The sequence below is a fragment of the Pelodiscus sinensis genome, chromosome 2 (assembly GCF_049634645.1).
Source record: "Pelodiscus sinensis isolate JC-2024 chromosome 2, ASM4963464v1, whole genome shotgun sequence".
NCBI classification, from domain to species: domain Eukaryota; kingdom Metazoa; phylum Chordata; order Testudines; family Trionychidae; genus Pelodiscus; species Pelodiscus sinensis.
Window position 1 is genome coordinate 209,219,729 of NC_134712.1, and position 22,673 is coordinate 209,242,401.

Sequence of the window (22,673 nt, forward strand, 5' to 3'; positions counted from 1 at the left end):
AATTCTAACTAAGCTAATTTAAATTAATGCATCTACACACAAAATCTATTTTGAAATAGCGTTTTGCTATTTCGAAATAGTGCGTCCACACTCAGTGGACCCTGAACCAAAGTTAAAGCTGGCCGGAACCAGTGCCAGCAGGGCATCAGGTTAGGACTTAGTGTGTGGGGCTGCTGCCTGAGGCTAACTGAGCTCCATGCTTAAAGGGACCCTACCCCCACCCCGGACAGACAGTTCTCAGGGTACCCTGCTTGCTTGTCTGCCTCAATGAGGGACAGCAAAGAAGTCCCGTCTTGGAGTGCCCTGAGTGCCCGCACTTGGGACACCACAGCACTCGGCCACATGGAGCCAGAGCTGCCCCTGGGCATGTTGGTGCGTCTTGTGGGGTCGTTGCCATCAGCCCAGCTGCACTTGCTGCAGGCTGCCATCCGAGGGGTCCATCGGAGGGATGTCAGGATCCCGGAGGCCTTGCGGGAAAGCATCCACCCCAAGGAGCCCTCAGAGCCACCCCGATCCTCCCCACCGGGGGCTCATGCCCCATACCTCCCGCACGTCCTTCCACTTACCCCTCCGAAGGCCCCCTTCCTGATGTCAAATAAAAGACACGTATGTTCAAAAATAGAAACTGGGTTTATTGAACAAAACTGGGGGGGAAGGGGTGATGAACCTCTGGGGAGACTAGGAAAAGGCGGTAGAAGAGGGGAAAAGAGACGATGTGAGAGGGGAGGGGGAAGCCTGGGCAGAGGGAGCTAGAAGGGGGAAGCCAAGGGAAGAAGGGGGGAGGGAAACTCAGGGCCCAGGATTGGGGGTCTTGCCAGACCAACTTGATTTTCATGCAAACCTGCTCCTCATTTTGCATGTGGCCTTTGGTGGCCAGGCTGGCAGCTATCCTGCCATAGACGGCCACATTCCTCCATCAAGTGTGGAGATCATGGATGCTGGGGACATCCCCCCCAAACCTGAATAAGGTCCATGATTTCCATCCTGGACAAGGAAGGAGCCTGCCTTCTCCAGCCCCTGTCATGCTCCTGGGAGCTGGCAGACTGCTCCTGGGGAGCAGTGGAAGACTGGCTGCCAGTGGTTTGCTGGCTCATGTTTTGGGTCCACTGAGTCAGAGGCCCGGGTGGCTACTGCTGGCTCTGGGCTGGCAGGCTTGGAGCTGGCACAGGCACTGTGGCCAGGGTCCACCCCTTTAATGGCTCCGGGGCTGGGGTAGAGGAGAGTAAGTTTTCCTGGTTGTGCTCAGAGTGGCCACCAGGGCTTCCTGGGAAGGGCTGGAGGACCCCTATTTTTAATTAAGTGTCTACACAGCACGTAATTCAAAATAGCTATTTCGAATTTGGCATTACTCTTCATAGAATGAGGTTTACGAAATTCGAATTAAGTGCTCCGCTATTTTGAATTAATTTTGAAAGAGCGATTTGCATGTATAGATGCTATTAAAATGTAGTGTAGACATACCCAAAAGAATATAATATAAGATAATATACAATGTATTCTGTAATATCGCCTCTCACTTGGAAACAATTGAACTTTGTTCCCCTCAAACATTCCAAAAAATAGCCACCTTCAGAAAAAAACTAGGCCACAAAATTTTCATCCCAAAAGGTGAACATTTTGGGAAGCTATGACTGACTGAAGAGAAAAACAAAAATATCTCGAATGAAAGCAGTTTTAAATAAAGCTGTAGTTTGCACTTAAGTTATGCTAGCTCATTTCATTATGTGTGTTCCCAAAGTACTTTACATACTATATGTTGTGTTTCTCAAACCACTGAAATATAGTTATATATCAGATTACAGGAAGGGGCAATTCAGCAGCTGATTTAACACAATACCACAACAATAATTCACAACAGTCTACAAAGAACACAAAGTGAAGAAAATCATCGCATTACAAATGACTGAATAAAGGAGAAACAATTTATAAGTACAATAGGCAGAAAATAATTTTCCAAGTGGTGAAACCAAGGTTGATTTGCAAAAAGCTGGTGAATTTGTGTGAAACTCGGTTTATATGGGTTCCCAAGCCCTGGGGTTCAAAAAGGTTTGCATCTTGATAAACTCCTTTTCAAAATCTCATTTGAATCCTGAACCAGACTGAGGATGAATACTTTTGCAGTTTGATGTGAACTGTACTGGTGATCTCCCGAACTGGTGTTAACTTCCTTCTCTTGAGAAAAGTGCCATGGGATTTTTAATCATTACAGGCTAAGACCTTGGATTTATCTTTGATCTAAACGATGTCACCTGTAGCAGCACAAGGAACCACTAGCATCATGCTGGGATATTAATTCCATCCTAATTGCAAGGGAATTAGTTCCCTCTCCTAAGTACCAGCATCACTTCCACTAGAATCATCGGCTCTTCAGTAGCTTTTTTTTTTTTTAATGTTCATCTGAAAAGATGTAAAATTCATTATATGAACCACAGCCATCAGGCCACTCCCCTTTCATCACAAGACTCCTTGTGTGAAGGCACTAATGGTCTGAGACATTCAGAGGTGTCACCTCTTATTCTTTAAACTCACCTACATTTACATGATTCTTGTTGGCTAGGGATTTTTTATTGTTGTGGTTCCCAAGTGATCTGGGTCTATTGAATGTTATTCAAAGTATCAATGTCAAAGCATTGTTTGGTGGCCACTTCATCAATTAACATTGTGTTTCTAGTGTACATCTCCACCGGTCATAAAAACAGATAACCGTGTTCTCCAGGACAGCCATTGTTATTTCACATAGGTTTCTGAACTGCCATCCTGTGACAAGCTAATAGTATATGGAGAATGCTGAGTAAAATCCAAATGAAAGGGAAGAAAGCATTAGGGGAAAAATTCACATAAGCCATAAGTGCTAGTTAATACATCTCCTAGGCCAGACAGATCACTGAATACACCACAGTTCTTTTCCCATCTCTGGCTACTCCCATAGTTCTTATTCAGATGATCACTAAAGGCCTGTTGTTCAGCACTGCCTCACTGACAGCATTTCTGTCTGCTGTGGTGTGTAGAAGCCTATCCTCTGATAGCCAACTGCATCAAGGCTTTGTAATTCAGCTATATTGCTTTGGGCCTTGTGATAGAGGAGTGCTGGCCAGCACCTGGGGACCCCAAGGGGTTAAACTCAGGTAGCTAGCAGCAAGGGTGTTGCTAGGAGGCCAGAAGAACCAATGGGGATAAAGTGCTAAAATCTGAATTGTGAAATACATCTAAGTTAAGGGCTGGAAGGAGTAGATGCAGTAATCAGAATTACCATGTGGAGGAAGCAGATGCAATAATCAGAATTACCATGCTGATAAGAAATATTGGACATGGGAGTGAACTGGGCCTTGAAGTATGGATCAGCACAGATCATGAGTAGAGGAGAAATGTGTATTTAGTTGTGATCAGGGTATTTTTCTATATTTTAGTTATTTGGTTAAACTCCCCTGTGTGAATCTTCCCTTCCCCGCTCACTATTTAAGTTACAGGCTGAAGAACTGTGATTTTTGTGGTTTTGATCTGTTCTTTTCGTGGTTGCTCTGTAACATCTAGCAACCAAGTATGCTTTATCAAGTGTAGCTTTTGTTTCATTAATAAAATCATCTTTTTCAAAGCGATGATTTGATTCTTGTCTCCTGGAAGGTAATAGGAGGTCTGTGTGTGTCTGCCTAGTCTTGGAGGTCACCTATCAGAGATAGTTTGTTTTTCTGTGCTTTTTGCTTCTTTTTTCAAGGTCTCTTGGGGCAAAAGAACTTGGGGTAACCCTGGGGACGTAAGTCAAATGTTTCTTCTTGTTTTTTCAGGGTTAAATCACTTGATGGTGGCAGCTACCCCCCAAAATCCATATATCTGTGACTCTGGGGAGCTTTTGTAAATAGAACTTATAGAGACAAGGTATTTAAGGTTCCTTGCAGGCCCCCCTCTTCTGCACTCGGAGTGCCAGAGTGGGGAACAGCCCTGACAGGCCCCAACTCAGCAAGGTACTTAAGCACGAGTCTACCATTAAGCATATGCTATATAGTGACTACAACTGGACTACCTATATGTTAAGTGTGTGTCTAAGTGCCTTGCTGTATCTGGGTTCTGGAAACTTTTGGTTGTCCTGTACATATAATATACAGAGGATAGTGCATATAACATTTTTGTAAGCTAAAAATTCAGAATTAATATATGCAGGCACATTTTACAGCTCCCAATTTTCCCCATTCAGGTTCAGGATGAACCCAGCATTCATTAATCCCTAAGAGCAAACAACCCCCAATCTAATGAAAAGTTCCCCTGAAAACATCTCAGTGATAGGAGATTTCATACCAGCAAGACACTCTCTAGATTGTAGCTTTCAGTGACATAAAATGACTTAATTAAAACACCTAAGGCTGGATTTGAATCCCATGTACATTGATTTCTCACTTGTACTGACTTTAACTTAGTGGAATTTAGAGCAAAATCTGGCCCACTGAATAATTTCAATTTATTTAAAACTTCTGCCAAACACTTTTCATTCTATTACCAGGATGTGACAAACCCTAGATGAAGCTTTTTGTGACACATGACATGTAGAGCCTCCACGTGCATTTTCAGTGACAGCTGCTGGGAAGAAATAGCATCCTCCAGCTGCACAACTTTATCCTTCTCTCACTTGTGAATTGAGATGTTTGGTTTTAAAGTGGCACTCTGTGCTGTACTCTTACAACTGCAATTGTCACTTGACAAAAGGAAGCCAAAGAGCTCTATCAGTGGCATCTGATGGGGAATAAAATCCTTCTTCCCAAGGACATAATAGGCAGGATGTCCCATATCATTCTTTCCTTTTATTGCGTATTATTAAATGATACAGTTGGGATTAACGATTAGGTAATGGGCACATGGACTACAGAACATATGCAGGGTATAAAAAGCAAGCATCAGCCTTTTCCCAGAACAGAGCCCATTAATCACATTGATCTATTCATGGAACATCAGTCTTTCAGCCAAAGTCTTAAGCAAATCTTTGGCACAAATGCAAGCTCATTGCAATGCCACAATGGGGTGAAAATGCAAGAGGAAGAAAGCAGCAGCAGCTGCCTACCTACTAGATGCACCTGCAGGATAAATCTTACAGAAAAACATACACATTAAACCCGAACATATGTAAAATAACTACAAAATAGTCAGTCGATGGCAAAAAATGTAAACAGTCCAACAAAACACTGAACTGGGGTATTCTGCTCAGCAGTGTGTGCACTGGCTGCTATGCCATTCTCAGATACATTTATTTCTGGTGTGCTCTATTCAGTGGAGCTTACACATGCCATAAATTTGTATCAATGTGCAAGATTTTTGTAAGTAACTAGCTACTGATGTTTGGGTGTCCAACTTGAGACACCTTGAGACACCATTTTCTGGACATTCCAGCCATTCAGTTAAGAACATAAGAATGGCCATACTGGGTCAGATCAAAGGTCTGTCTAGCCCAGTATCCAATAGTGGCCAATACCAGATGCCCCAGAGGGAGTGAACAGAACAGGTAACCATCATGCGATGCCTCTCCTACCATCCATTTCCAGCCTCTGACAAACAAAGGCTAGGGACACCATTCCAACCCATCCTGGCTAATAGCCATTGATGGACCTAACCTCCATGAATTTATCTAGTTCTTTTTTGAACCCTATTAAAGTCCTGGTCTTCACAACATCCTCTGGCAAGGAACTCCACAGGTTGACTATGTGTTATATGGATAAAAACTTCCTTTTGTTTGTTTTAAACCTGCTATCTATTAATTTCGTTTGGTGACCCCTAGTTCTTATGTTATGGGAACTGTAGTAGTTCAGGACAGCAATACAGTACATTCAGGATTCACTGGTGTGACATCCTGACAGATTTCCTTCTCCATCAGTGATGATAAATGTTTGGTTGGGTGCATTTTTGTATACTCCCTGTACTCAGCTGGGTGTCCCTGTACTGTCCTGATGGAATGTATTTACATACTTCATGTGATTTTATCAGTGCTAGCAGTTCTAGTGCCAAAAGACATTGACTAGCAAACAAACATCTACTTTTGACACAGCCTGTCTGTTACTCATAGTATAACTCTTGCTTACTTTGATTCAAGCACCAGGCCCATCCTTCAGGCTCTTTCATTCTCCTACAGGAAAAAGTAAATAACTTTTCCTTATTCACTTTTTTCACACCAGTCATTATTTTATAGACCTCTATTGTATCTTTCCTTTGTCCCCTCTTTTCTAAGCTCTTTTCCCAGACTTTTTAATCTCTCTTCATATGGGACCTGTTCCAAACCCCGTAATCATTTTTGTTGCCCTTGTCTGAACTTTTTCCAATGCCAATATATCTTTTTTGAGATGAGCAACCACATCTGTATGCAGTATTGAAGATATGGGCATACCATGGTTTTATATAAAGGCAATAAGATATTCTCTATCTTATTCTCTATGGGTATGTCTACACTAGCCCCCTAGTTCGATCTAGGGAGGCTAATGAGGGCAACCGAAATTGTAAATGAAGCACGGGATATAAATACCCCACGCTTCATTAGTATGTTCCCAGCCGGTCACCATTTTAGAAATTGACTAGCCCAAAGTAACTGCCCGCGTCTATGCACGGCAGTGAAACGGGATTCCAAATTAAAGCCCTAAATACAATTAGCTGGTAAATCTCATTGCAGGAGGAATACCAGCTAATTTGACATAACAAAATGAAGCTATTTAAATAATCATGCTTCATTTACATCAAAACGGCCACCGCGCTGTGCCAACGATCAGCTGATCCAGCACAGTGCAGCAGTCTGGACGTGCTGCGGTCGATAAGGGAAGACTTTGTCGACCGCTCCACTATGCCTCGTGAAACGAAGTTTACCGTGGCAATCGACAAAGTCTTCTCTTGTCGACTGCCGCGTGTCCAGACTGCCCTGCTGTGCCGGACCAGCTGATCGTTGGCACAGCGAGGTGGCCGTTTTGATGTAAATGAAGCGTGATTATTTAAATCACTGCTTCATTTTGCTGTGTCTAGTAAATTCATCTACATGGCTCCGTCGATAGAGCCATGTAGTCAAGACGCACTCTGAGTGGACCCTGAATCGAAGTTAAGGCTGGCCAGAACCAGTGCTGGCAGGGCATCAGGTTAGGACTTAGTGTGGTGGGGGCTGCTGCCTGAGGCTAACTGAGCTCTGTACTTAAAGGGACCCTACCCCCACCCCGGACAGACAGTTCTCAAGATTCCCCGCTTGCTTGTGTACGTCGATGAGGGACAGCAAAGCAGTCCTGTCTTGGAGTGCCCTGAGTGCCTGCAATCGGGACACCACAGCACTCGGCCACATGGAGCGAAAGCTGCCCCGGGGCACACCGGTGTGTCTCGTGGAGTCGTTGCCATCAGCCCGGCTGCACTTGCTGCAGCTTCATTTTGCTATGTCTAGTAAACTAATCTACATGGCTCTGTCGATGGAGCCATGTAGTCTAGACACACCCTCAGTGTGGACGCGTTATTTTGAAATAGCAAAACACTGTTTTGAAATAGTTTTTGTGTATAGATGCATTATTTTGAATTAGCTTAATTCGAATTAACTATTTTGAATTAAGTTAACTCGAATTTACACTGTAGTGTAGACATACCCTTAGGCTACGTCTACACTGGCATGAATTTCTGGAAATGCTTAAAACAGAATAGTTTTCGTTATAAGTATTTCCGGAAAAGAGCGTCTACATTCACCACAGATGCTTTTCCGGAAAAGCCCTTTTTCCGGAAAAGCATCTGTGGCCAATGTATACGCGCTTTTCCGGAAAAGAGCCCCGATCGTCATTTTCACGATCGTGGCTTTTTTACGGAAAAGACTACTGGGCTGTCTACACTGGCCCTTTTCCGGAACAGTGTTCCGGAATAAGGACTTATGCCCGAGCGGGAGCAGCGTAGCTTTTCCGGAATAGCGGCTGATTTTGTACAGTAGAGCGTTGTTGCTTTTCCGGAAATTCAAGGGCCAACGTAGACAGCTCTCAGCTTATTCCGGAAAAGCGGCTGATTTTCCAGAATAAGTGGCCCAGTGTAGACACAGCCCCCGTCTTTAAGACTCTTCATTGTTTTTGCAGATACAGATCAACACAGCTACTCCTCAGAGACCTCTTACATGATACTTTTCCAAGCTGTATCCCAGGGAAACAATTCTGTGTGTTTTTAATCCTTGTTGCTACAGCACTTGGCACCATGAAGCCAGAGCTGCCCCTGGGCACTCTTGTGCTCATTTTGGATGTCTTGCTGGATGTTTTTAATCCTTGTTGCTACAGCACTTGGCACCATGAAGCCAGAGCTGCCCCTGGGCACTCTGGTGCTCTTTTTGGATATCTTGCTGCAAGCCTGGCAGCAATTGCTGGAGTCTGCCCCACAGCATCTGCTGCAGCCCGACCCGCAGGGCCTCTTCCAGACCCTCCTGGGGGACAAGGAGGAGCAGCAGCAGTGCCTGGATGCCAACGTACCCCGCCGCATCTGGTGACTAAACACCAGCAGTGACTGGTGGGACCACATCGTCCTGGAGCGCTGGGGAGACCAACAATGGACCCAGAACTTCAGGATGAAGAAGGACACCTTCCTTGAGCTCTGTGAGTGGCTCATCCCTGCTCTGCAGTGATGGGACATGCACATGAGGCCCGCCATTCCCCTCCAGAAGCATGTGGCCATTGCCCTCTGGAAGCTCTCCACAATGGATAGCTACCCATCTATGGTGAACCAGTTCAGTGTGGGGAGATCCACCATCAGAGCAGTGCTCATGCAGGTATGGCAGTCTCCAGCCACTGTGTCTGGGGGTGGGGAGGAAAGGAGGGAATGGGCTGCCCCAGGGAAAAGTGGGGGAGGTGATGCAAGTCCCCTTCCTGGGAGGGTTTGTTCTGTCCCAGCCACACTATGGACTGCCTGAGGTAGCCAGGATTGCAGGGGGGGTTGCTCCTGGGGAGGAGGTGTGGGGCAGTGGCGGGGAAGGAGCTCTGTCAGCCACCCTGGCACCCCAGTGACTCTCAGTTTTGTGTGTCCCTCTGCAGGTGCTCAAGGCCATCAATAGAGTGCTGTTCCACAGAGTCATCTGCCTCACTGATGTGGACGCAGTCATCGAGGGCTTTGGCACCCTGGGCTTCCCCAATTGAGGGGGGGCAATCGACGGAATGCACATCCCCATCCATGCTCCAGATCACCAGGCCTCCCGGAAGGGATACTTCTCGGTCATCCTGCAGGCTGTGTCTGACCACCGGGGCGACTTCCTGGACATTAATGTGGGCTGGTCCAGCTGGTCCGATGCGCGGGTGTACCGCAACTCCTCCGTGTGACAGAGGCTGCACACCGGGACTTTCTTCCCCGACCGCCACATCAGGGTTGGGGACATGGATGTGCCTGTGTGCCTGGAGGGGGATGCAGCCCACCCACTACAGCCCTGACTCATGAAGCCCTACACGGGACACTTCAACCCCTCCCGGCAGGCCTTTAATGCCAGGCTCAGCAGGGCCTGCGTCATGATGGAGGGTGCCTTTGGCCAACTGAAGGCCCAATTTAGATGCCTCCTCACCCACCTGGACCTCTCTGAGAGGAATATTCCGCACGTGGTAGCAGCGTGCTGTGTGCTGCACAATTTGTGTGAAAGGAAGGGGAAGGCTTTCCTGCCAGGCTGGATGGCAGAGGCCGACCACTTGGCTGGCCTGTACATGCAGCCCCGCATGGCTGCTAGCTAGGAGGCTCATCGGGGGCTGTTGGTATCTGGGAGGCCCTGCGAGAGAGTTTCCAGATGGAGAAGGAGTGAAGTCTCCCTGGCATGCCCCACTGGGGCCTTGTGCCTCATTCCACCCTCACGTCCTTCCACTTTCCGCTCCTTAACCTCCCTTCCTAATGTAAAATAAAAACACGTGTGTTGCCAAAAATAAACTCTCTTTATTGAACATAACTGGAGGGGAGGGGGAATGAGCGCGGGAGAGGGGAGGCGAGAGGGTGGAATAGGGGAGGGGTAAACCTCAGAGGAGGGAGCTGGAAGGGGGAGGCAAAGGGAGGAAGGGGAGGAGAAGCTCAGGGTTGGGGGTCTTGCTGGTCCACCTGTCTACCAGCACAGTGGGGGTAGGGGCCTCGGCGTCCCTGGGGGGGGGGAGCGGGTATGGAGGATGGGCGGGGGGAAGAAAAGGCAGGAGGGAGATCAGGAGTGGGAGGAGACACGATATCTGGGGAGGCAGCAGGGGCTGGAGTGGCAGGAGGCACCAATCTCTGCACCAGGATCTGCAGGTGGTTGCAGGTAGTCACAGATGGCACGGCCCTAGGCAAGCAGCTCCCACCAGCTCTCCCACCACAGCTGCAAGTCTTCATGCACCCAGTGCTCCAGGATGCGGACCTGCCTTCACAGGATCCCCAGGTGCTGCCGCTAGTATTCCTCCTGGTTCCGGGTCACCCTGCTGGCCTGCGTGCAGGAGGAGTCCTCAGTGGGGTGGTGTGCCCTACACTCGCAGCTGCTGTGGCTGTGGAGAAACAAGAGAAGAGGTCAGTTATCCCTGGGGACACAGTGGGTGAAGCTCAGCCCCCCTCTGCAAGGCGAGAATGGCAGGTCTCCGCACCATCAGAGCCGATGTGCTTGCATGTCCTGCTATCCCCAAGAGTGTGAGCTGGCCCAGGACTGCACCCATGCCCCTTTTCCTGGTTTGGCCCAGAGTGGCCACCAGGGCACCCTGGGAAGGTCTGGAGGCCCCCTATTTCAAAATAAGCTTCTACACAGCGCTAATTTTGATTTGGCTATTTCGAATTTTCAGAGAGCTGATGGACAGGATCCCCTGGGATGCTTACATGAAGGGGGAAAGAGTGCAGGAGAGCTGGCAGTATTTTAAAGAAGACTTATTAAAGGTATAGGAAGAAACCATCCCAATGCTCAGTAAGAAAAGCAAATATGGTAGGCGACCATGTGACCGGGCGTCCCCGTGTCCATTCGTTGTCCCTCCATCTCACCCGAAGTTCGTGTCTTCTCCTGTGTCCATGGAGAAACTATCTGTGTGATGCTTTCACTTCTATTCAGTGGCTGGACTGCATGGAGATTGTGCAAAAATGGGCCAGGGTCAGTGTTTCCCAGGAATAGACAATATATATGGTGGTTGAAGCACTCTCACATAGAGGCTTCAATATATAAGGCCAAGGGTGAGAGGATGGAGCAGAAGAGGGGCATGTTTCTCAGGATGGCTGTATACACAAAATCAGGCATTTCTGTCCTCCCATTTAATAAGCCTGGAATTTCTCATTAACTTCATTTATTCTCAGGAAATCTTCTAGAATGTGCATCCTGTGAATTTACTAGGCAACTGGCTAACAGCCGGCAAAACACTGTCTGGCAAACACCCATTAAACTTCACATGATGTTCCTATACCAAACAGCTTTTATCTTTGTTTTGTAGTCTTATTTTTTAAAGCATCCTGCAACAGCAGATAAGCTGTACAAGAGCTGTTCATTATTTGATGTTTCCTGTGTTCAGAAAAAATGACAATAAAGAAACAGGAGCCATTTTGATATTGTTTGCTGGTGCTATTCACGGAACAAAGAAAAGCTATATTGTCAACCTCCTTGCCCAGAGTATTGACGTGCTGGATTTCTCCAAGGGGGATTTGGATATAGAAAACTGCATTATCAAAGACTTGAACTGCTCTTGTCCTTCCCAGACCCTCCAAAGTAGTTTCCTGGGTGCCATATTAACTTTCTGGGGAGTCACTTTTAATCTTAGCTGCTATTTTCTTCCTAAGAACACTATTAGAGGTAACCTGACTATTGCTGATATAACACTTTGACTTGAGATTTTTCAAAGGCCAATAACCCTTCTTAATTAAGTAATGAAGATTTAGCAGAGGGTATTAGCTCATAGGCAGGGCTGTATGTCAAGTGCTTGTGGTATAATTTGTTATCAAAGGATGAATACTAATGGCAGATGAGGCAAAATGTTACCTGAGGAGACATACTCTACTTAGGCAAAGCATTACTAATAGTTTGTGGGGTGGTATACATTGGATTTTTCATAGTTTTTAAAGATTTATTTATATTTTAATGGGAATCCCAAACTCGATTCACATCCTTGGGCCATTACAGACATTTTACCCCCCTGAGTTATTCCTGAGTTCATTCCCCAAATTAATATTCATATCATTTAAATACAAATTTTAATTAAACATACCAGTAGCATTATCATTATTGCACCTGAAAGATTCAAAGGCAGATCAGAGAAATGCTGCTACAATAGAATTCAGTGAATTCTGCTCACATCCCCTTCCAAGGCTGATCACCTTTAAAGTAATGAGAATCAATTGTGGGATAATATAGGACAGATCTAATTAAGATAATGAACTGGAGATTATGAACATTGCTACTCTGTGTTTGAAGAATTTTAATATATTGGGTTAACAGAAGGTTAAGCATTCACAAAAAGAAAGCTACAGAAATATATCCTGTATTTTTATTGGATAACATTTGCTGTTTCATGCCTTGGAAACGTATAAATAAAAAGGAGGCGAGGGGAAAATAAAAAACATGTTTAAAGAAACCTATTTCATAAATTTTTGAAGTGAATTTGCTTAACACTCAAATAGAAAACAGGATGAGACAATTCTTCTTGCAAAGTGAGGAATGAAAGGAAAACAGGCAGGGAGACATTATGACAAGCTGATAGGCACTTATAAGATTATATTATGGAGAGTTTTATTCTAGCAGTCTATCTGATGTGGCTATTATGGCTCAGAATGAGTATTTCTTGAGGGAACAGCCTAATTAGCTTGCCTTCAGCAGCAGCAAAGAAGGGGGAGAAAGGGGGAGGGACAAAGGGAAGAAAATGAGCTGTTGAGGAAAGCAGAGTTGATATGAATTAGAACTACTGTTCTGTTTCTCGGCTGCTTCATCTTCCAAAACAAGGCAGCTCAGAGAGACAACTGTTCTAGGATGAAACTAGAACCCAATAATCTTTTGTAATCTATGGTGAATTGACAGAAATGGTCCTTGTTCATTTTGCAAAGCCATGCATAAGAGCCGCAGCCTTGAAAAGATACCCCAGATAGTTCTGCTAATTACTCTGCTATAGTTAATATTTCACTTGAGAAAGCAGCATAATTGGCCATTAGAAATATAAAATTCAACTTATTAGTAGTTAGTTAATATTGACATAGCAGATTGTGCCTAGTGGTCATAGCCCCTGTATTCAGCACATTTCAAAGCTCCACTGACTAAATGGAGCTCTGGGTAAGATTGGGCCTCAAAGAGGCACAAATCCTGAAGGCCATTAGCATTCATGCTGCATAAAGTTATGTTAAAATTAGGGATATTAGAGTGTAACAGGCTAAATGTTTAACTGATAAACACTCAGCCGGCTCCCAGGGAGACGGCTTCACTGCAGCAGGGTATAGAAGCCTCCCTCCAGGGAGCCCAGTGGGCAAGAGCTGCCAGCTCCACTCTCAGGGAGCCAGGCAGGCAAGGGCTGGCAGCCCCACTCCTAGGGAGGTTTTGCTGCAGGCTCTGCAGTATAAAGCTTATTTTCAGCGGCTACCTATTTAACCAACTCTTAACATCTCTACTTAAAATCATAGACTATTTGGTCCTCCAGTACCTAGAGTGAATGCAAATGTGTGGTATGAATATTCTGAATCAGTGCATATTTCCTTCCATAACCAACCAACAATGCTAAGGGTGTTAGGTGAGACGACTTTCTGTACTTGTGGGAGTGCAGGCTCTGTCATTGTGTGGAAACACTCCATGGAAAGAGGACATAATGGGTATGTCTAGATTGCATCCCTCTGTTGGCAGAGGGATACAGATTAGGGAGCTCGACATTGCAAATGAGGCAGGGATTTAAATATCCCGTGCCTAATTTGCATAAAAATGGCCACTGCATTCTACAGACTCAGCATTTTGTCCGCAAAAAGCGGCAGTCTTGAGGGGGAACTGTCAAGAAAGAAAGGCTTTTTCGACAGATCCTGTAAACCTCCTTGCAGGAGGCATAAGGGTTCTGTCGAAAAAGGCTTTCTTTCTTGACAGATCCCCCTCTAGACTGCCACATTTTGCTGAGAAAGTGCTGAGTTGGCAGAACATGGCAGCCATTTTAATGCAAATTAGGCACAGCATATCTAAATCCCTGCCTCATTTGCAATGTCGACCTGCCTAATCTGCATCCCTCTGCCAACAGAGGGATGCAATCTAGATCTACCCAATGGGAAGGTGGGAGTTTTCTGGTGCTCTTGTGTACCACCTGGGTACAAGCTGGCCTTCTGCAAGTACACATCAGTTCTGCATTTCATGGTGTATTGATACAGTAAATACTATCTAAGGGCATAATCAGTGGAAGTTTTGCTTGGATAAAGACTGTCAGATTTGGCTTAGAAATGTCAGTTTAACGGGAGAAACAGGAGTAAAAGAAATGATCTCCCCCAGGAACTAAGTGCCATCACAAATATCTCACTTTCCACTCAAGGTGCAAGGTACTTTTCTTTGTCTTTTTTCTAACATAAACATATATTTACATACATTCTCTCTCTTTTTCATATATCCAAAGCAAAACACTCCATGGCACACCGTCGCGCTGGGGAGAGGAGAGAACAAACAAATGATAGATGTCAATCAGAATGCTTAATGCAGTACTGTAAGGCACTCAAATACTATGCAGATGTGCATGGTATAATAACCTATATGGCTGGGAACTTTGACAAATGGGAGTGGCAGGGGCAGCACCTGAGGACAAGGTAATGCTCAAAGCCACCTGGTTTCACCTCCATGCAGAAGCCAGGGAGAAGCATGCTGCTGCTTCTGGGTGCAGCCTGAGGTAAGCACCACCCAGAGCCTGCACCAATGAGGCACCCCTGAAGCCCAAACCACTTGTCCAAGCCCTGCCACCCTCTGAACCCCTCAGCCCCAGCCTAAAGCACCCTCCAGCATACAAACCCCTTATCTTCAGTCCCACCCCAGAGCCTGCACCCCCTAGTTCCCTGAGCTAGCTTAGTAAAAATTAGCAAGTGAATCAGGGTGGGAAAGAGAACCACAGAGGGAAGTGGGATGGAGTGACCAATGGCAGGGCCTCAGAAAAGGGGCAGGTCATGGATAGGAGCTCTGAAGAGAAGCAGGAGGCAGGGCAAGGGTGTTTGGTTTTGTGAAAACAGAGAGTTGGCTACCCTAAGCAGCCTGGAAAAAAACCCTAGTTAAAAGGAAAAGAGTCACATGTCTCTTCCCAAGAGAGGTGACAGCTGGGGACCTGGAAACCTAAGAGTGGGCACATTAGGTGTGCCATAAAGGGGGAATACAGATGCATTTTCTCTGAATTATAATACCTATGATTGTCCTAAAATCTATAGAGAAAGCCTTGGAGAATATGCAGAATATGCAGGAGTCATTTGCTCATAGGCCCAGCAACTACACTGTAGGACAGTCATATGAAGGACTGTGAAGGGGCTGTGCCCCACACAAGCCCTGTATGGGTCAATGTGGACTGACAGTGCTAATTATCCTTTTATGCTGCACCTGGAGTGGAATCAGGAAACAATAGCACCAAGTAGCAGAGAAAACCCATCAGGGCATGGATCTGGGATAGGATTATAAACCAGAAAGTGAGAGGCTGCAAGGAAGAAATCTGCAGTCACTCTCTGAGTATGGATAAGTGGTGAGTAAGAAACCTAGCATGGAAAGAAGAGTCAATTAGAGGAGATACAAAGAAGAAAGCTTGACAGAGGTTGAATACGAGAAAGTCCAAGGAAGAAGTGGGAGTGTGCGGATCTTGTCTGTCAGTTAGTGGATTCCTGAGCTGGACCCCAGTGTAGAGGGAGGGCTCCCCTACCAGTCTCTAGGAAAAGAGGCACATGTGGTTTGGAGATATGGAACAGAAGACTGTCTGAGGCGGTATCCAGACAGCTTGTCTAATGGGACATTGTTACCCCACAAGAGGCAATTACACAGTGTTGTGGTCAGAGGGCTGAAACGTGAGGAGAGACCTGAGTCACAGGGAAAGAGAGGGCCACAGTGTGGAAGGGAGCACCAAATGGGGTGAGAGCCAGTTCCCAGACACTGCCACAGGGAGGTGCATATGAGAATCTTGAACCCCTTCAAGGGAACATGTTGGCACCTTCTTAGCATTTTATCTAGTCCCTTTTCAGAGCAGAACTCTAAGCCTGCTCCGGGAAAGATTTTTTAGTTCAGTGAGCTTTGGATCAGGCCTTTTAAAGAAAATCTGGCTTATGTGAATGGTTGTATGGCAAAAGAAGGGTTGCTCTAATCATGTATTAATACTGCATGTTAACCGGGTGGTTGAAGGAAGCAGGCTGGAAAGCAAAACAATAGCTTGATGTGACACATCACTCCCTTTTCAAATACTTGAGGGTTGTTACAGGACAAAAGGAGAGCCACTGATCCAATGGAAACTATTTTGTCCTCCTGTTGATCCGAAGAAACTGGTTTGATTACCAGGCCCACAAAGCTCTGAAACTGAGCAGACAAGGAATTCTGGTTGAAAAAAGGTGACTCTCTAAATGGGAGGCCATAGACATTGGGGAGCTCTTCTGGCTTTCACCCACCTCTTGAGGGGTCAGAAGAATCTAGACCTGCAGGGGTCATCATCATAAGATGCATGGTCTTTAGGTAAGATAGAGGCGTATGGATGGGTTTGTTGTTTTAAAATCCTTTTCTCTGAATGTTTTGTTTCTCTTCTTCGTTTTTAATACAAAACTTTGATCTGTTCTGTTCACCATCAGACACAAAGCCCTAAAGGGAAGAAACACAAGAGCCAAGCCTAGTCAGATAACCCCAATGATACCACCACAGGAAAAGTAAAAGCATCAGGGCTAGATGCCCAGGAGGAAGAGAGGTGCAGCTGTACCTGCAACTATAAAACTTGACCAGAAGTCTTAATGGGGAAAGATGCATGCTATCCTTCTGTTCCAAAAAGTCAATACATTCATTTTTCCAATGTTTTAGACAACATGGAAATAACATTTGTTAGGGTCTATCATACCAGTCTGCTGAAATGAAGCAATCCCTACAGTATCTGATCTGCAGATCTGAGGGATTTCTCAAAGTTTTAAGTATTCCTTAAATCTATGTGTCAATGGTTCAGAAGGCTACACAAAATGAAAATCACTTAGTTCAAATGGATATGGTCTCACTGGGCAAAATGAAGAAGTTTCCAGTTTACCTTGTGAATGTTGCCTTTGACTTCTTCTTCTGAAGAAGAGGTCTGTGTAAGCTCAAAAGCTTGTCTCTCTCACCAACAGAAGTTGGTCCAAAACAAGGCATTACCTCACCCACTTAGCCTCTCTTGTTATTTTCTTAACAGTCTCTTCATTCAAAAATTGCCAAAGTGCACTTTTACAAATTGGGTGGGAGAATAAAATCTAATCACAAATGAAGTTGTCTGTGGGAACTTTTATCAGTAAGTTATAAGCTTCTGAAAATAAGGATTTGTAGTGGAAAGGTTTTAAAGCCTCACACTTACAACATTCTACAGTGAGTCTAAATAGAGTATCCCTGTAACTAAATTATTTTAGAAGTCATAAATGACCTAATACAAACAACTGAAATAATTATTTATTTTACAGCAGTGTTTAGGTGCCCAGCCAAGATAAGAAACTCTGTGGGTAATACACAATATAAGAAGCAATACACAGTGTGGGTGCATCTAGCATTTGCTTTTGTGCAAAATCTTGCCAGCTGTCTAAACTGGCCATGAGAATTTGCGCAAGTACACTGACGATCTAATGTAAGATTGTCAGTGTTCTTGCACAAGAACTCTGAAGCTCCCACTTGGGAAAAAGCCCTCTTGCGCAAGCGTTCTTGTGCAAGAGGGCCAGTGTAGTCAGGGACAGGAATTTTTTGCGTAAGAAAGCCCCGATGGCGAAAATGGCCACCGGAGCTTTCTTGTGCAAAACCGCGTCTATACTGGGCACAGATGCTTTTGCGCAAAAGCAAATCTTTTGCACAAAGGCACTTGCCAATCTAGATGCTCGTTTGCGGAAATACTTTTAACAGAAATTTTTTTCCGTTAAAAGTATTTCCACAAAATCATGCCAGTCTAGACGCAGCCTATAAGTAGTAATAATACACAGTATAAGAAAGTATCTGCCCCAGGGAGTTTGCAATCTAAAGACATTATAGATAAAGAAAATAGCCACATTTTACAAAAGGGGACTTGAGGCATGGTAAGATTAAGGATAAGTTCCTTTCAACCAGATAAAGGGGCCAGAGCGGCGTAAAAGGACCTTAAAACCTCCAGGTTCCGGCTGGCGACAGATTGCCCTGGTGCAGGCCCTTTTGGAAATGCCATAAATCTGCCTTCCAAGGATTCCTGGCATAGGGGGCATGCTGAGGCTGGGACGGATGGCAGAAGGGACATGTTGGATCTGTAGCATGTAGCACTGTGGAGATTCCCAGGGTGCAATCTGGCGGAGGCTGCCATAATTTAGACAGGCTTCCCAGGCTGACCAAATTTATGCCAAGGGCTTCTTCAGCTCCCATAACAACCCAGATGAGAAGGTCAAAATGGCATCTAAAAGCCACCCTGACCCCTCCTCCATGGACTATGAGTTCTTGCTGCTCTTCTTAGAAAACAAAACATAAAATTTTACCTGAAGTGATTTGCTCAAGATTGGCTGTGCCAGATCAAAATTTGATCTCCCAAGTCCCCAGCTCGGTGTCGTCACCACAAACGTATCCGTCCTTCTCTATGTAATAGCACAATGGCTTTTATTTGGGGGCTCATGGACAGCTCTACAAATTTGGCAGTTAGACTAAAATGGATGTTTCTCTTAAGGAATTGTGAGAATCCAGTATATGCTGATTTTAAGATGCATTTTTAATAAAACCTGAAACATTCTGGCTACGTCTACACTGGCCCCTTTTCCGGAAGGGGCATGTAAATTTCATGAGTCGTCGTAGGGAAATCCGCGGGGGATTTAAATATCCCCCGCGGCATTTAAATAAAAATGTCCGCCGCTTTTTTCCGGCTTTTAAAAAAGCCGGAAAAGAGCGTCTAGACTGGCCCCGATCCTCCGGAAAAAGTGCCCTTTTCCGGAGGCTCTTATTCCTACTTCAAAGGGCACTTTTTCCGGAGGATCGGGGCCAGTCTAGACGCTCTTTTCCGGCTTTTTTAAAAGCCGGAAATAAGCGGCGGACATTTTTATTTAAATGCCGCGGGGGATATTTAAATCCCCCGCGGATTTCCCTACGACGACTCGTGAAATTTACATGCCCCTTCCGGAAAAGGGGCCAGTGTAGACGTAGCCTCTGGGACTAGTCATCTCTTTTCCAAGCTGAAAAGTCTCAGTCTCATTATTAGCTCATGGGGAGTTGAGTGTGATGCTGGGCTCACTAACAGTGTCTGCTACTGCCAAATTTTTCAAAAGAACATATCTAACAACTGTTATTGGCACCTCATCTCAGTACTTGATCCAGGTGTTCTGTGTTGAGAAGGGTTTCAAACAATGTGTGGTCTGTTTTCAGTGTAAAAGAATTCAGTACACCACAGATATCTCTACAAGTGCTCACATATCCATGTGCTTGCCAGGAGCTCCTTTCCAAACTGTACGCATCATTTTTCTGCCACAAGCTTGATTCTGAGCAGTCAGAACCAAGCTTGTGGCAACAATACACCACCTACAACATAGTCACTTGCATCTGCAAGTGACAGTTGTGGGGTTCTTCAAATCATAGGACATGAGAACTTGAGCTGTTGAGATTTTTTGTTTTTTACTTTTTAGTTGATGATTTATTGATTTGTCCCCCAAAACCAAGATGTGTTGGACTTTTATAGTTCATTCAGTAATTCTATCACTTTAGAATGAAATCGACCTAGATAACCTACCATCCCCAGCATGCACCTCAGTTCTGGTGTATCTCAAACTGCTTTTTTTTCCCAGGGGTAAGACTGATTCCAACTCTCTCTGTCACATAAACTTGAATAGACTAGGCAGAAAATACACTTTTCTTTGTTTAGTCAGTCTAAACTGAAGCTAATCTTTACATTTGTGTTGTAAAGATAAACACACCCAGGATATCAGAGAGACAAGGTGGTTGAGGTAACTCCTTTTATTAGACCAACTTCTGTTGGTGACAGAGACAAGCTTCTTTCAAATTTACACAGAGGTCTTCAGTTTACAATGTTGTTTATAGTTTTGTGGTATTCTTTCAGTATCAAAACACGACCCTTGAAGACTACAAGTCCATTTGGGTTTGTTAACAGTTCTACCACTGGGGAGATGGAGAATTTTAAATGCACTACTTATCCCAAAAGGTAATCTTCTCAAGCAAAAATCTCCCAAAGCATGTTTAGATCATTTAGCACTTTCTTTGGCTAAAGGAATTTTCCAGAATTCACTTGAGGTATCTGATTTGGAGAATCAGGCCTGCCAAGAAGGGGGCAGTTGTCCTGGAGCATAGCAATTCAAAAGACTCAAAACGCCTGGCTGCTGCAGGAGCAGCAGCAGCCAGAGCCCCAGGCTCTTAAAATCACCGTTGAAGTGCTGCACTGCACACTCCGGATGGCTCTTGTAAGGGGTGGCTGCCCTAGCCACCCCACTTCTGCCTGAGGCCCCATGCCTTCTGGGAGTGATGAGCCAGCCCTTCCCCCCCACACACACACATCTTTCCCAGGGTCTCATCAAGTCTGCTGTCCCCCCCCCCTTCGTGGAGAATACTGTAGTTACTTTCATATTGGGAAGGAAGTTACCCCGTGTTGGGAGGATATATTCTTCTCTAACTTCATTAAGCGCCTTAAGAGTCACACATTGGTATTTTACCATTTTTCTTTTTAAGTGTTACCATTGGGGCATGCCATGCTGTTGGCTCAAATTTTCTTGATTGCACCAATCCATTCTTTCCATTTTATGACATAATGGTGTAGGAATCCTGCAAGTTGTATGTCATTATATGGTTCAGCATTGTCTCTAACAGATATTTATAGTAGTTTTTCTCTCCATCTACAAACATCTAATACTTCATCGAATACGTCTTCATTTTTCATTAAGTCAGTCGCGATTCCCACACTGCAGCTGAGAAGGTTGTTGGTCTTTGCATTTACCATATATGTGATCAAAGCTTTTGTCTTTGTAAGTTGTTTCTGTGGTAAACTAGCCCACGCAGTTCAGAATACCTCCAGGACTGTGTCAGGTGATTTCAGCTCTGGAAAGGGTTGAGGGTGGTTGTAAGTCCCCTTCACAGATGATGGTCACGTCTGTTCCTGGGGTCAATTTTTAAAGTTATTAGTCTTTCCATAATGTTCCATTTCACTGTCCAGGCACGCTCTGTCATTACACATGCTAAATTGTCTGTCTACAATATTAGTCAATTCCCTGACTGATTTGGTACAGCAAACAGATGGAAAACGTCCATACTTGTTCTACTATATGACTAATTCACACTGTTTTGCTACCTGTATAGCTCAAGATAGATTTAAGTATGTCTTTGATTGTAGTTGGGGTGACAGGTTCTTTATTAACCCGGTAACCAGCCTATTTCTGATTTTCATGTTTGTGCAGTTCCTAAATTAGTTTTCAGCCAATGCATGCAGAGCTTTTATAAAAGATTAAATATATATTTTTCTTGGTTCCTGAATGTCCTGGTAAAATTCCATTAAAGTGGAAGTTCTTTGGGTTATTGAAGGATGACATGTTGATGAGATTAATCCTGCATTGTTTATCTTCTATTCTGTTCTCCTCTGGCACTAGTGTACATCTTATACATGGTAGGATGCAGGGCTGTTCAGATCAGATCAGACCTCTGTACCAGACAGGGACTTCCTTCCCAAAGACATGTGTTTAATGCACTGCAAGGCTTTGGCTATGAAAAACTAAGATATGTTACACATGGGACCACCTAGTGGCTGAGTACTATAATACAGTGAACATACTTGTTACAGAACAAACAGAAGCCAGGTCTCCATAGAGTTCCACCAGCATGTCCACTGACTCCCTGAATGCCTTTGAGGAGCCATGGGTGCTGTTCAGGGTTCTCTGCTCAGTGTCCCCAGCTAGATTCCTGATTTTGTCCCTCTGACCTTCACTCTCATCCCTGTTTTTTTCCCATTTCTTGGTCCCTAAAATCATTTGAGACCTGAGGTAAGAAGCTCCTCTCGTTAAGGTGAGGGCCTTGAGCTGTGGATGGGGTTTGCCTGACCACCCTCAGAGCCTAAATATGTACAGAGCAAACATGACATCTGCTACTGTCATGTTGTTCATATTGCTTGCACGTTTGACCCTCCCCTCCACCTTCTATCTGTCTTGCCTATTTAAATCGCAGTCCATGCCCTAGAGAAGCTGTCCGCTACTGTTTGTGTGGTGCCTAGTAGAATGGGGGCCTCACTTTTCATTGGTCCATTAGGTCTTTGTAAAACCAACATTTGCATCCACAGCAGGTAGTTCATTTGCCCAACAAATTGGATAACAGTGCATGCTAAACAGATGTGTTCTGGAGTCACAACATTGAATACAAGATTTTTGGGCATATAGTGAAAGGTCTGTGTTTTTAACTTTTTGTTCCTAAGAATCTTTGCATGATATATGGAAATAAACTGTGATTCCTTCACAAAAGTATTATATACACAAAAGAGAGAGAGAGAAAACAGAAGACAATGTTAGAAAAGTAAAATCCCCCTGCAATGTTTAGGACAAATTTTTAAAGCCACATCTTAAATAAGGGGTGGGGAACTTAAGGCCTGGGGGCCAGCTCCAGTCTTTGGCTTGCCTGGATCCTGCCCCCG

At 44.9% G+C, this 22,673-nt stretch overlaps 1 long non-coding RNA gene across 2 annotated transcripts in view; it reads right to left on the reverse strand.

Annotated features, from left to right (window-relative positions):
- Positions 1-9,918: 9,918 nt before the first annotated feature.
- Positions 9,919-22,673, reverse strand: part of LOC112544342 (uncharacterized) — a 43,021-nt gene continuing 30,266 nt past the window's right edge. The window contains exon 3 of one of the 2 annotated variants that reach the window (XR_012902030.1): positions 9,919-10,445. This is a non-coding gene — a long non-coding RNA (uncharacterized LOC112544342). Of the gene's footprint in view, positions 10,446-14,465; positions 14,523-22,673 lie in introns of those variants that run through there. The other variant, XR_012902031.1, reaches the window with a different exon arrangement.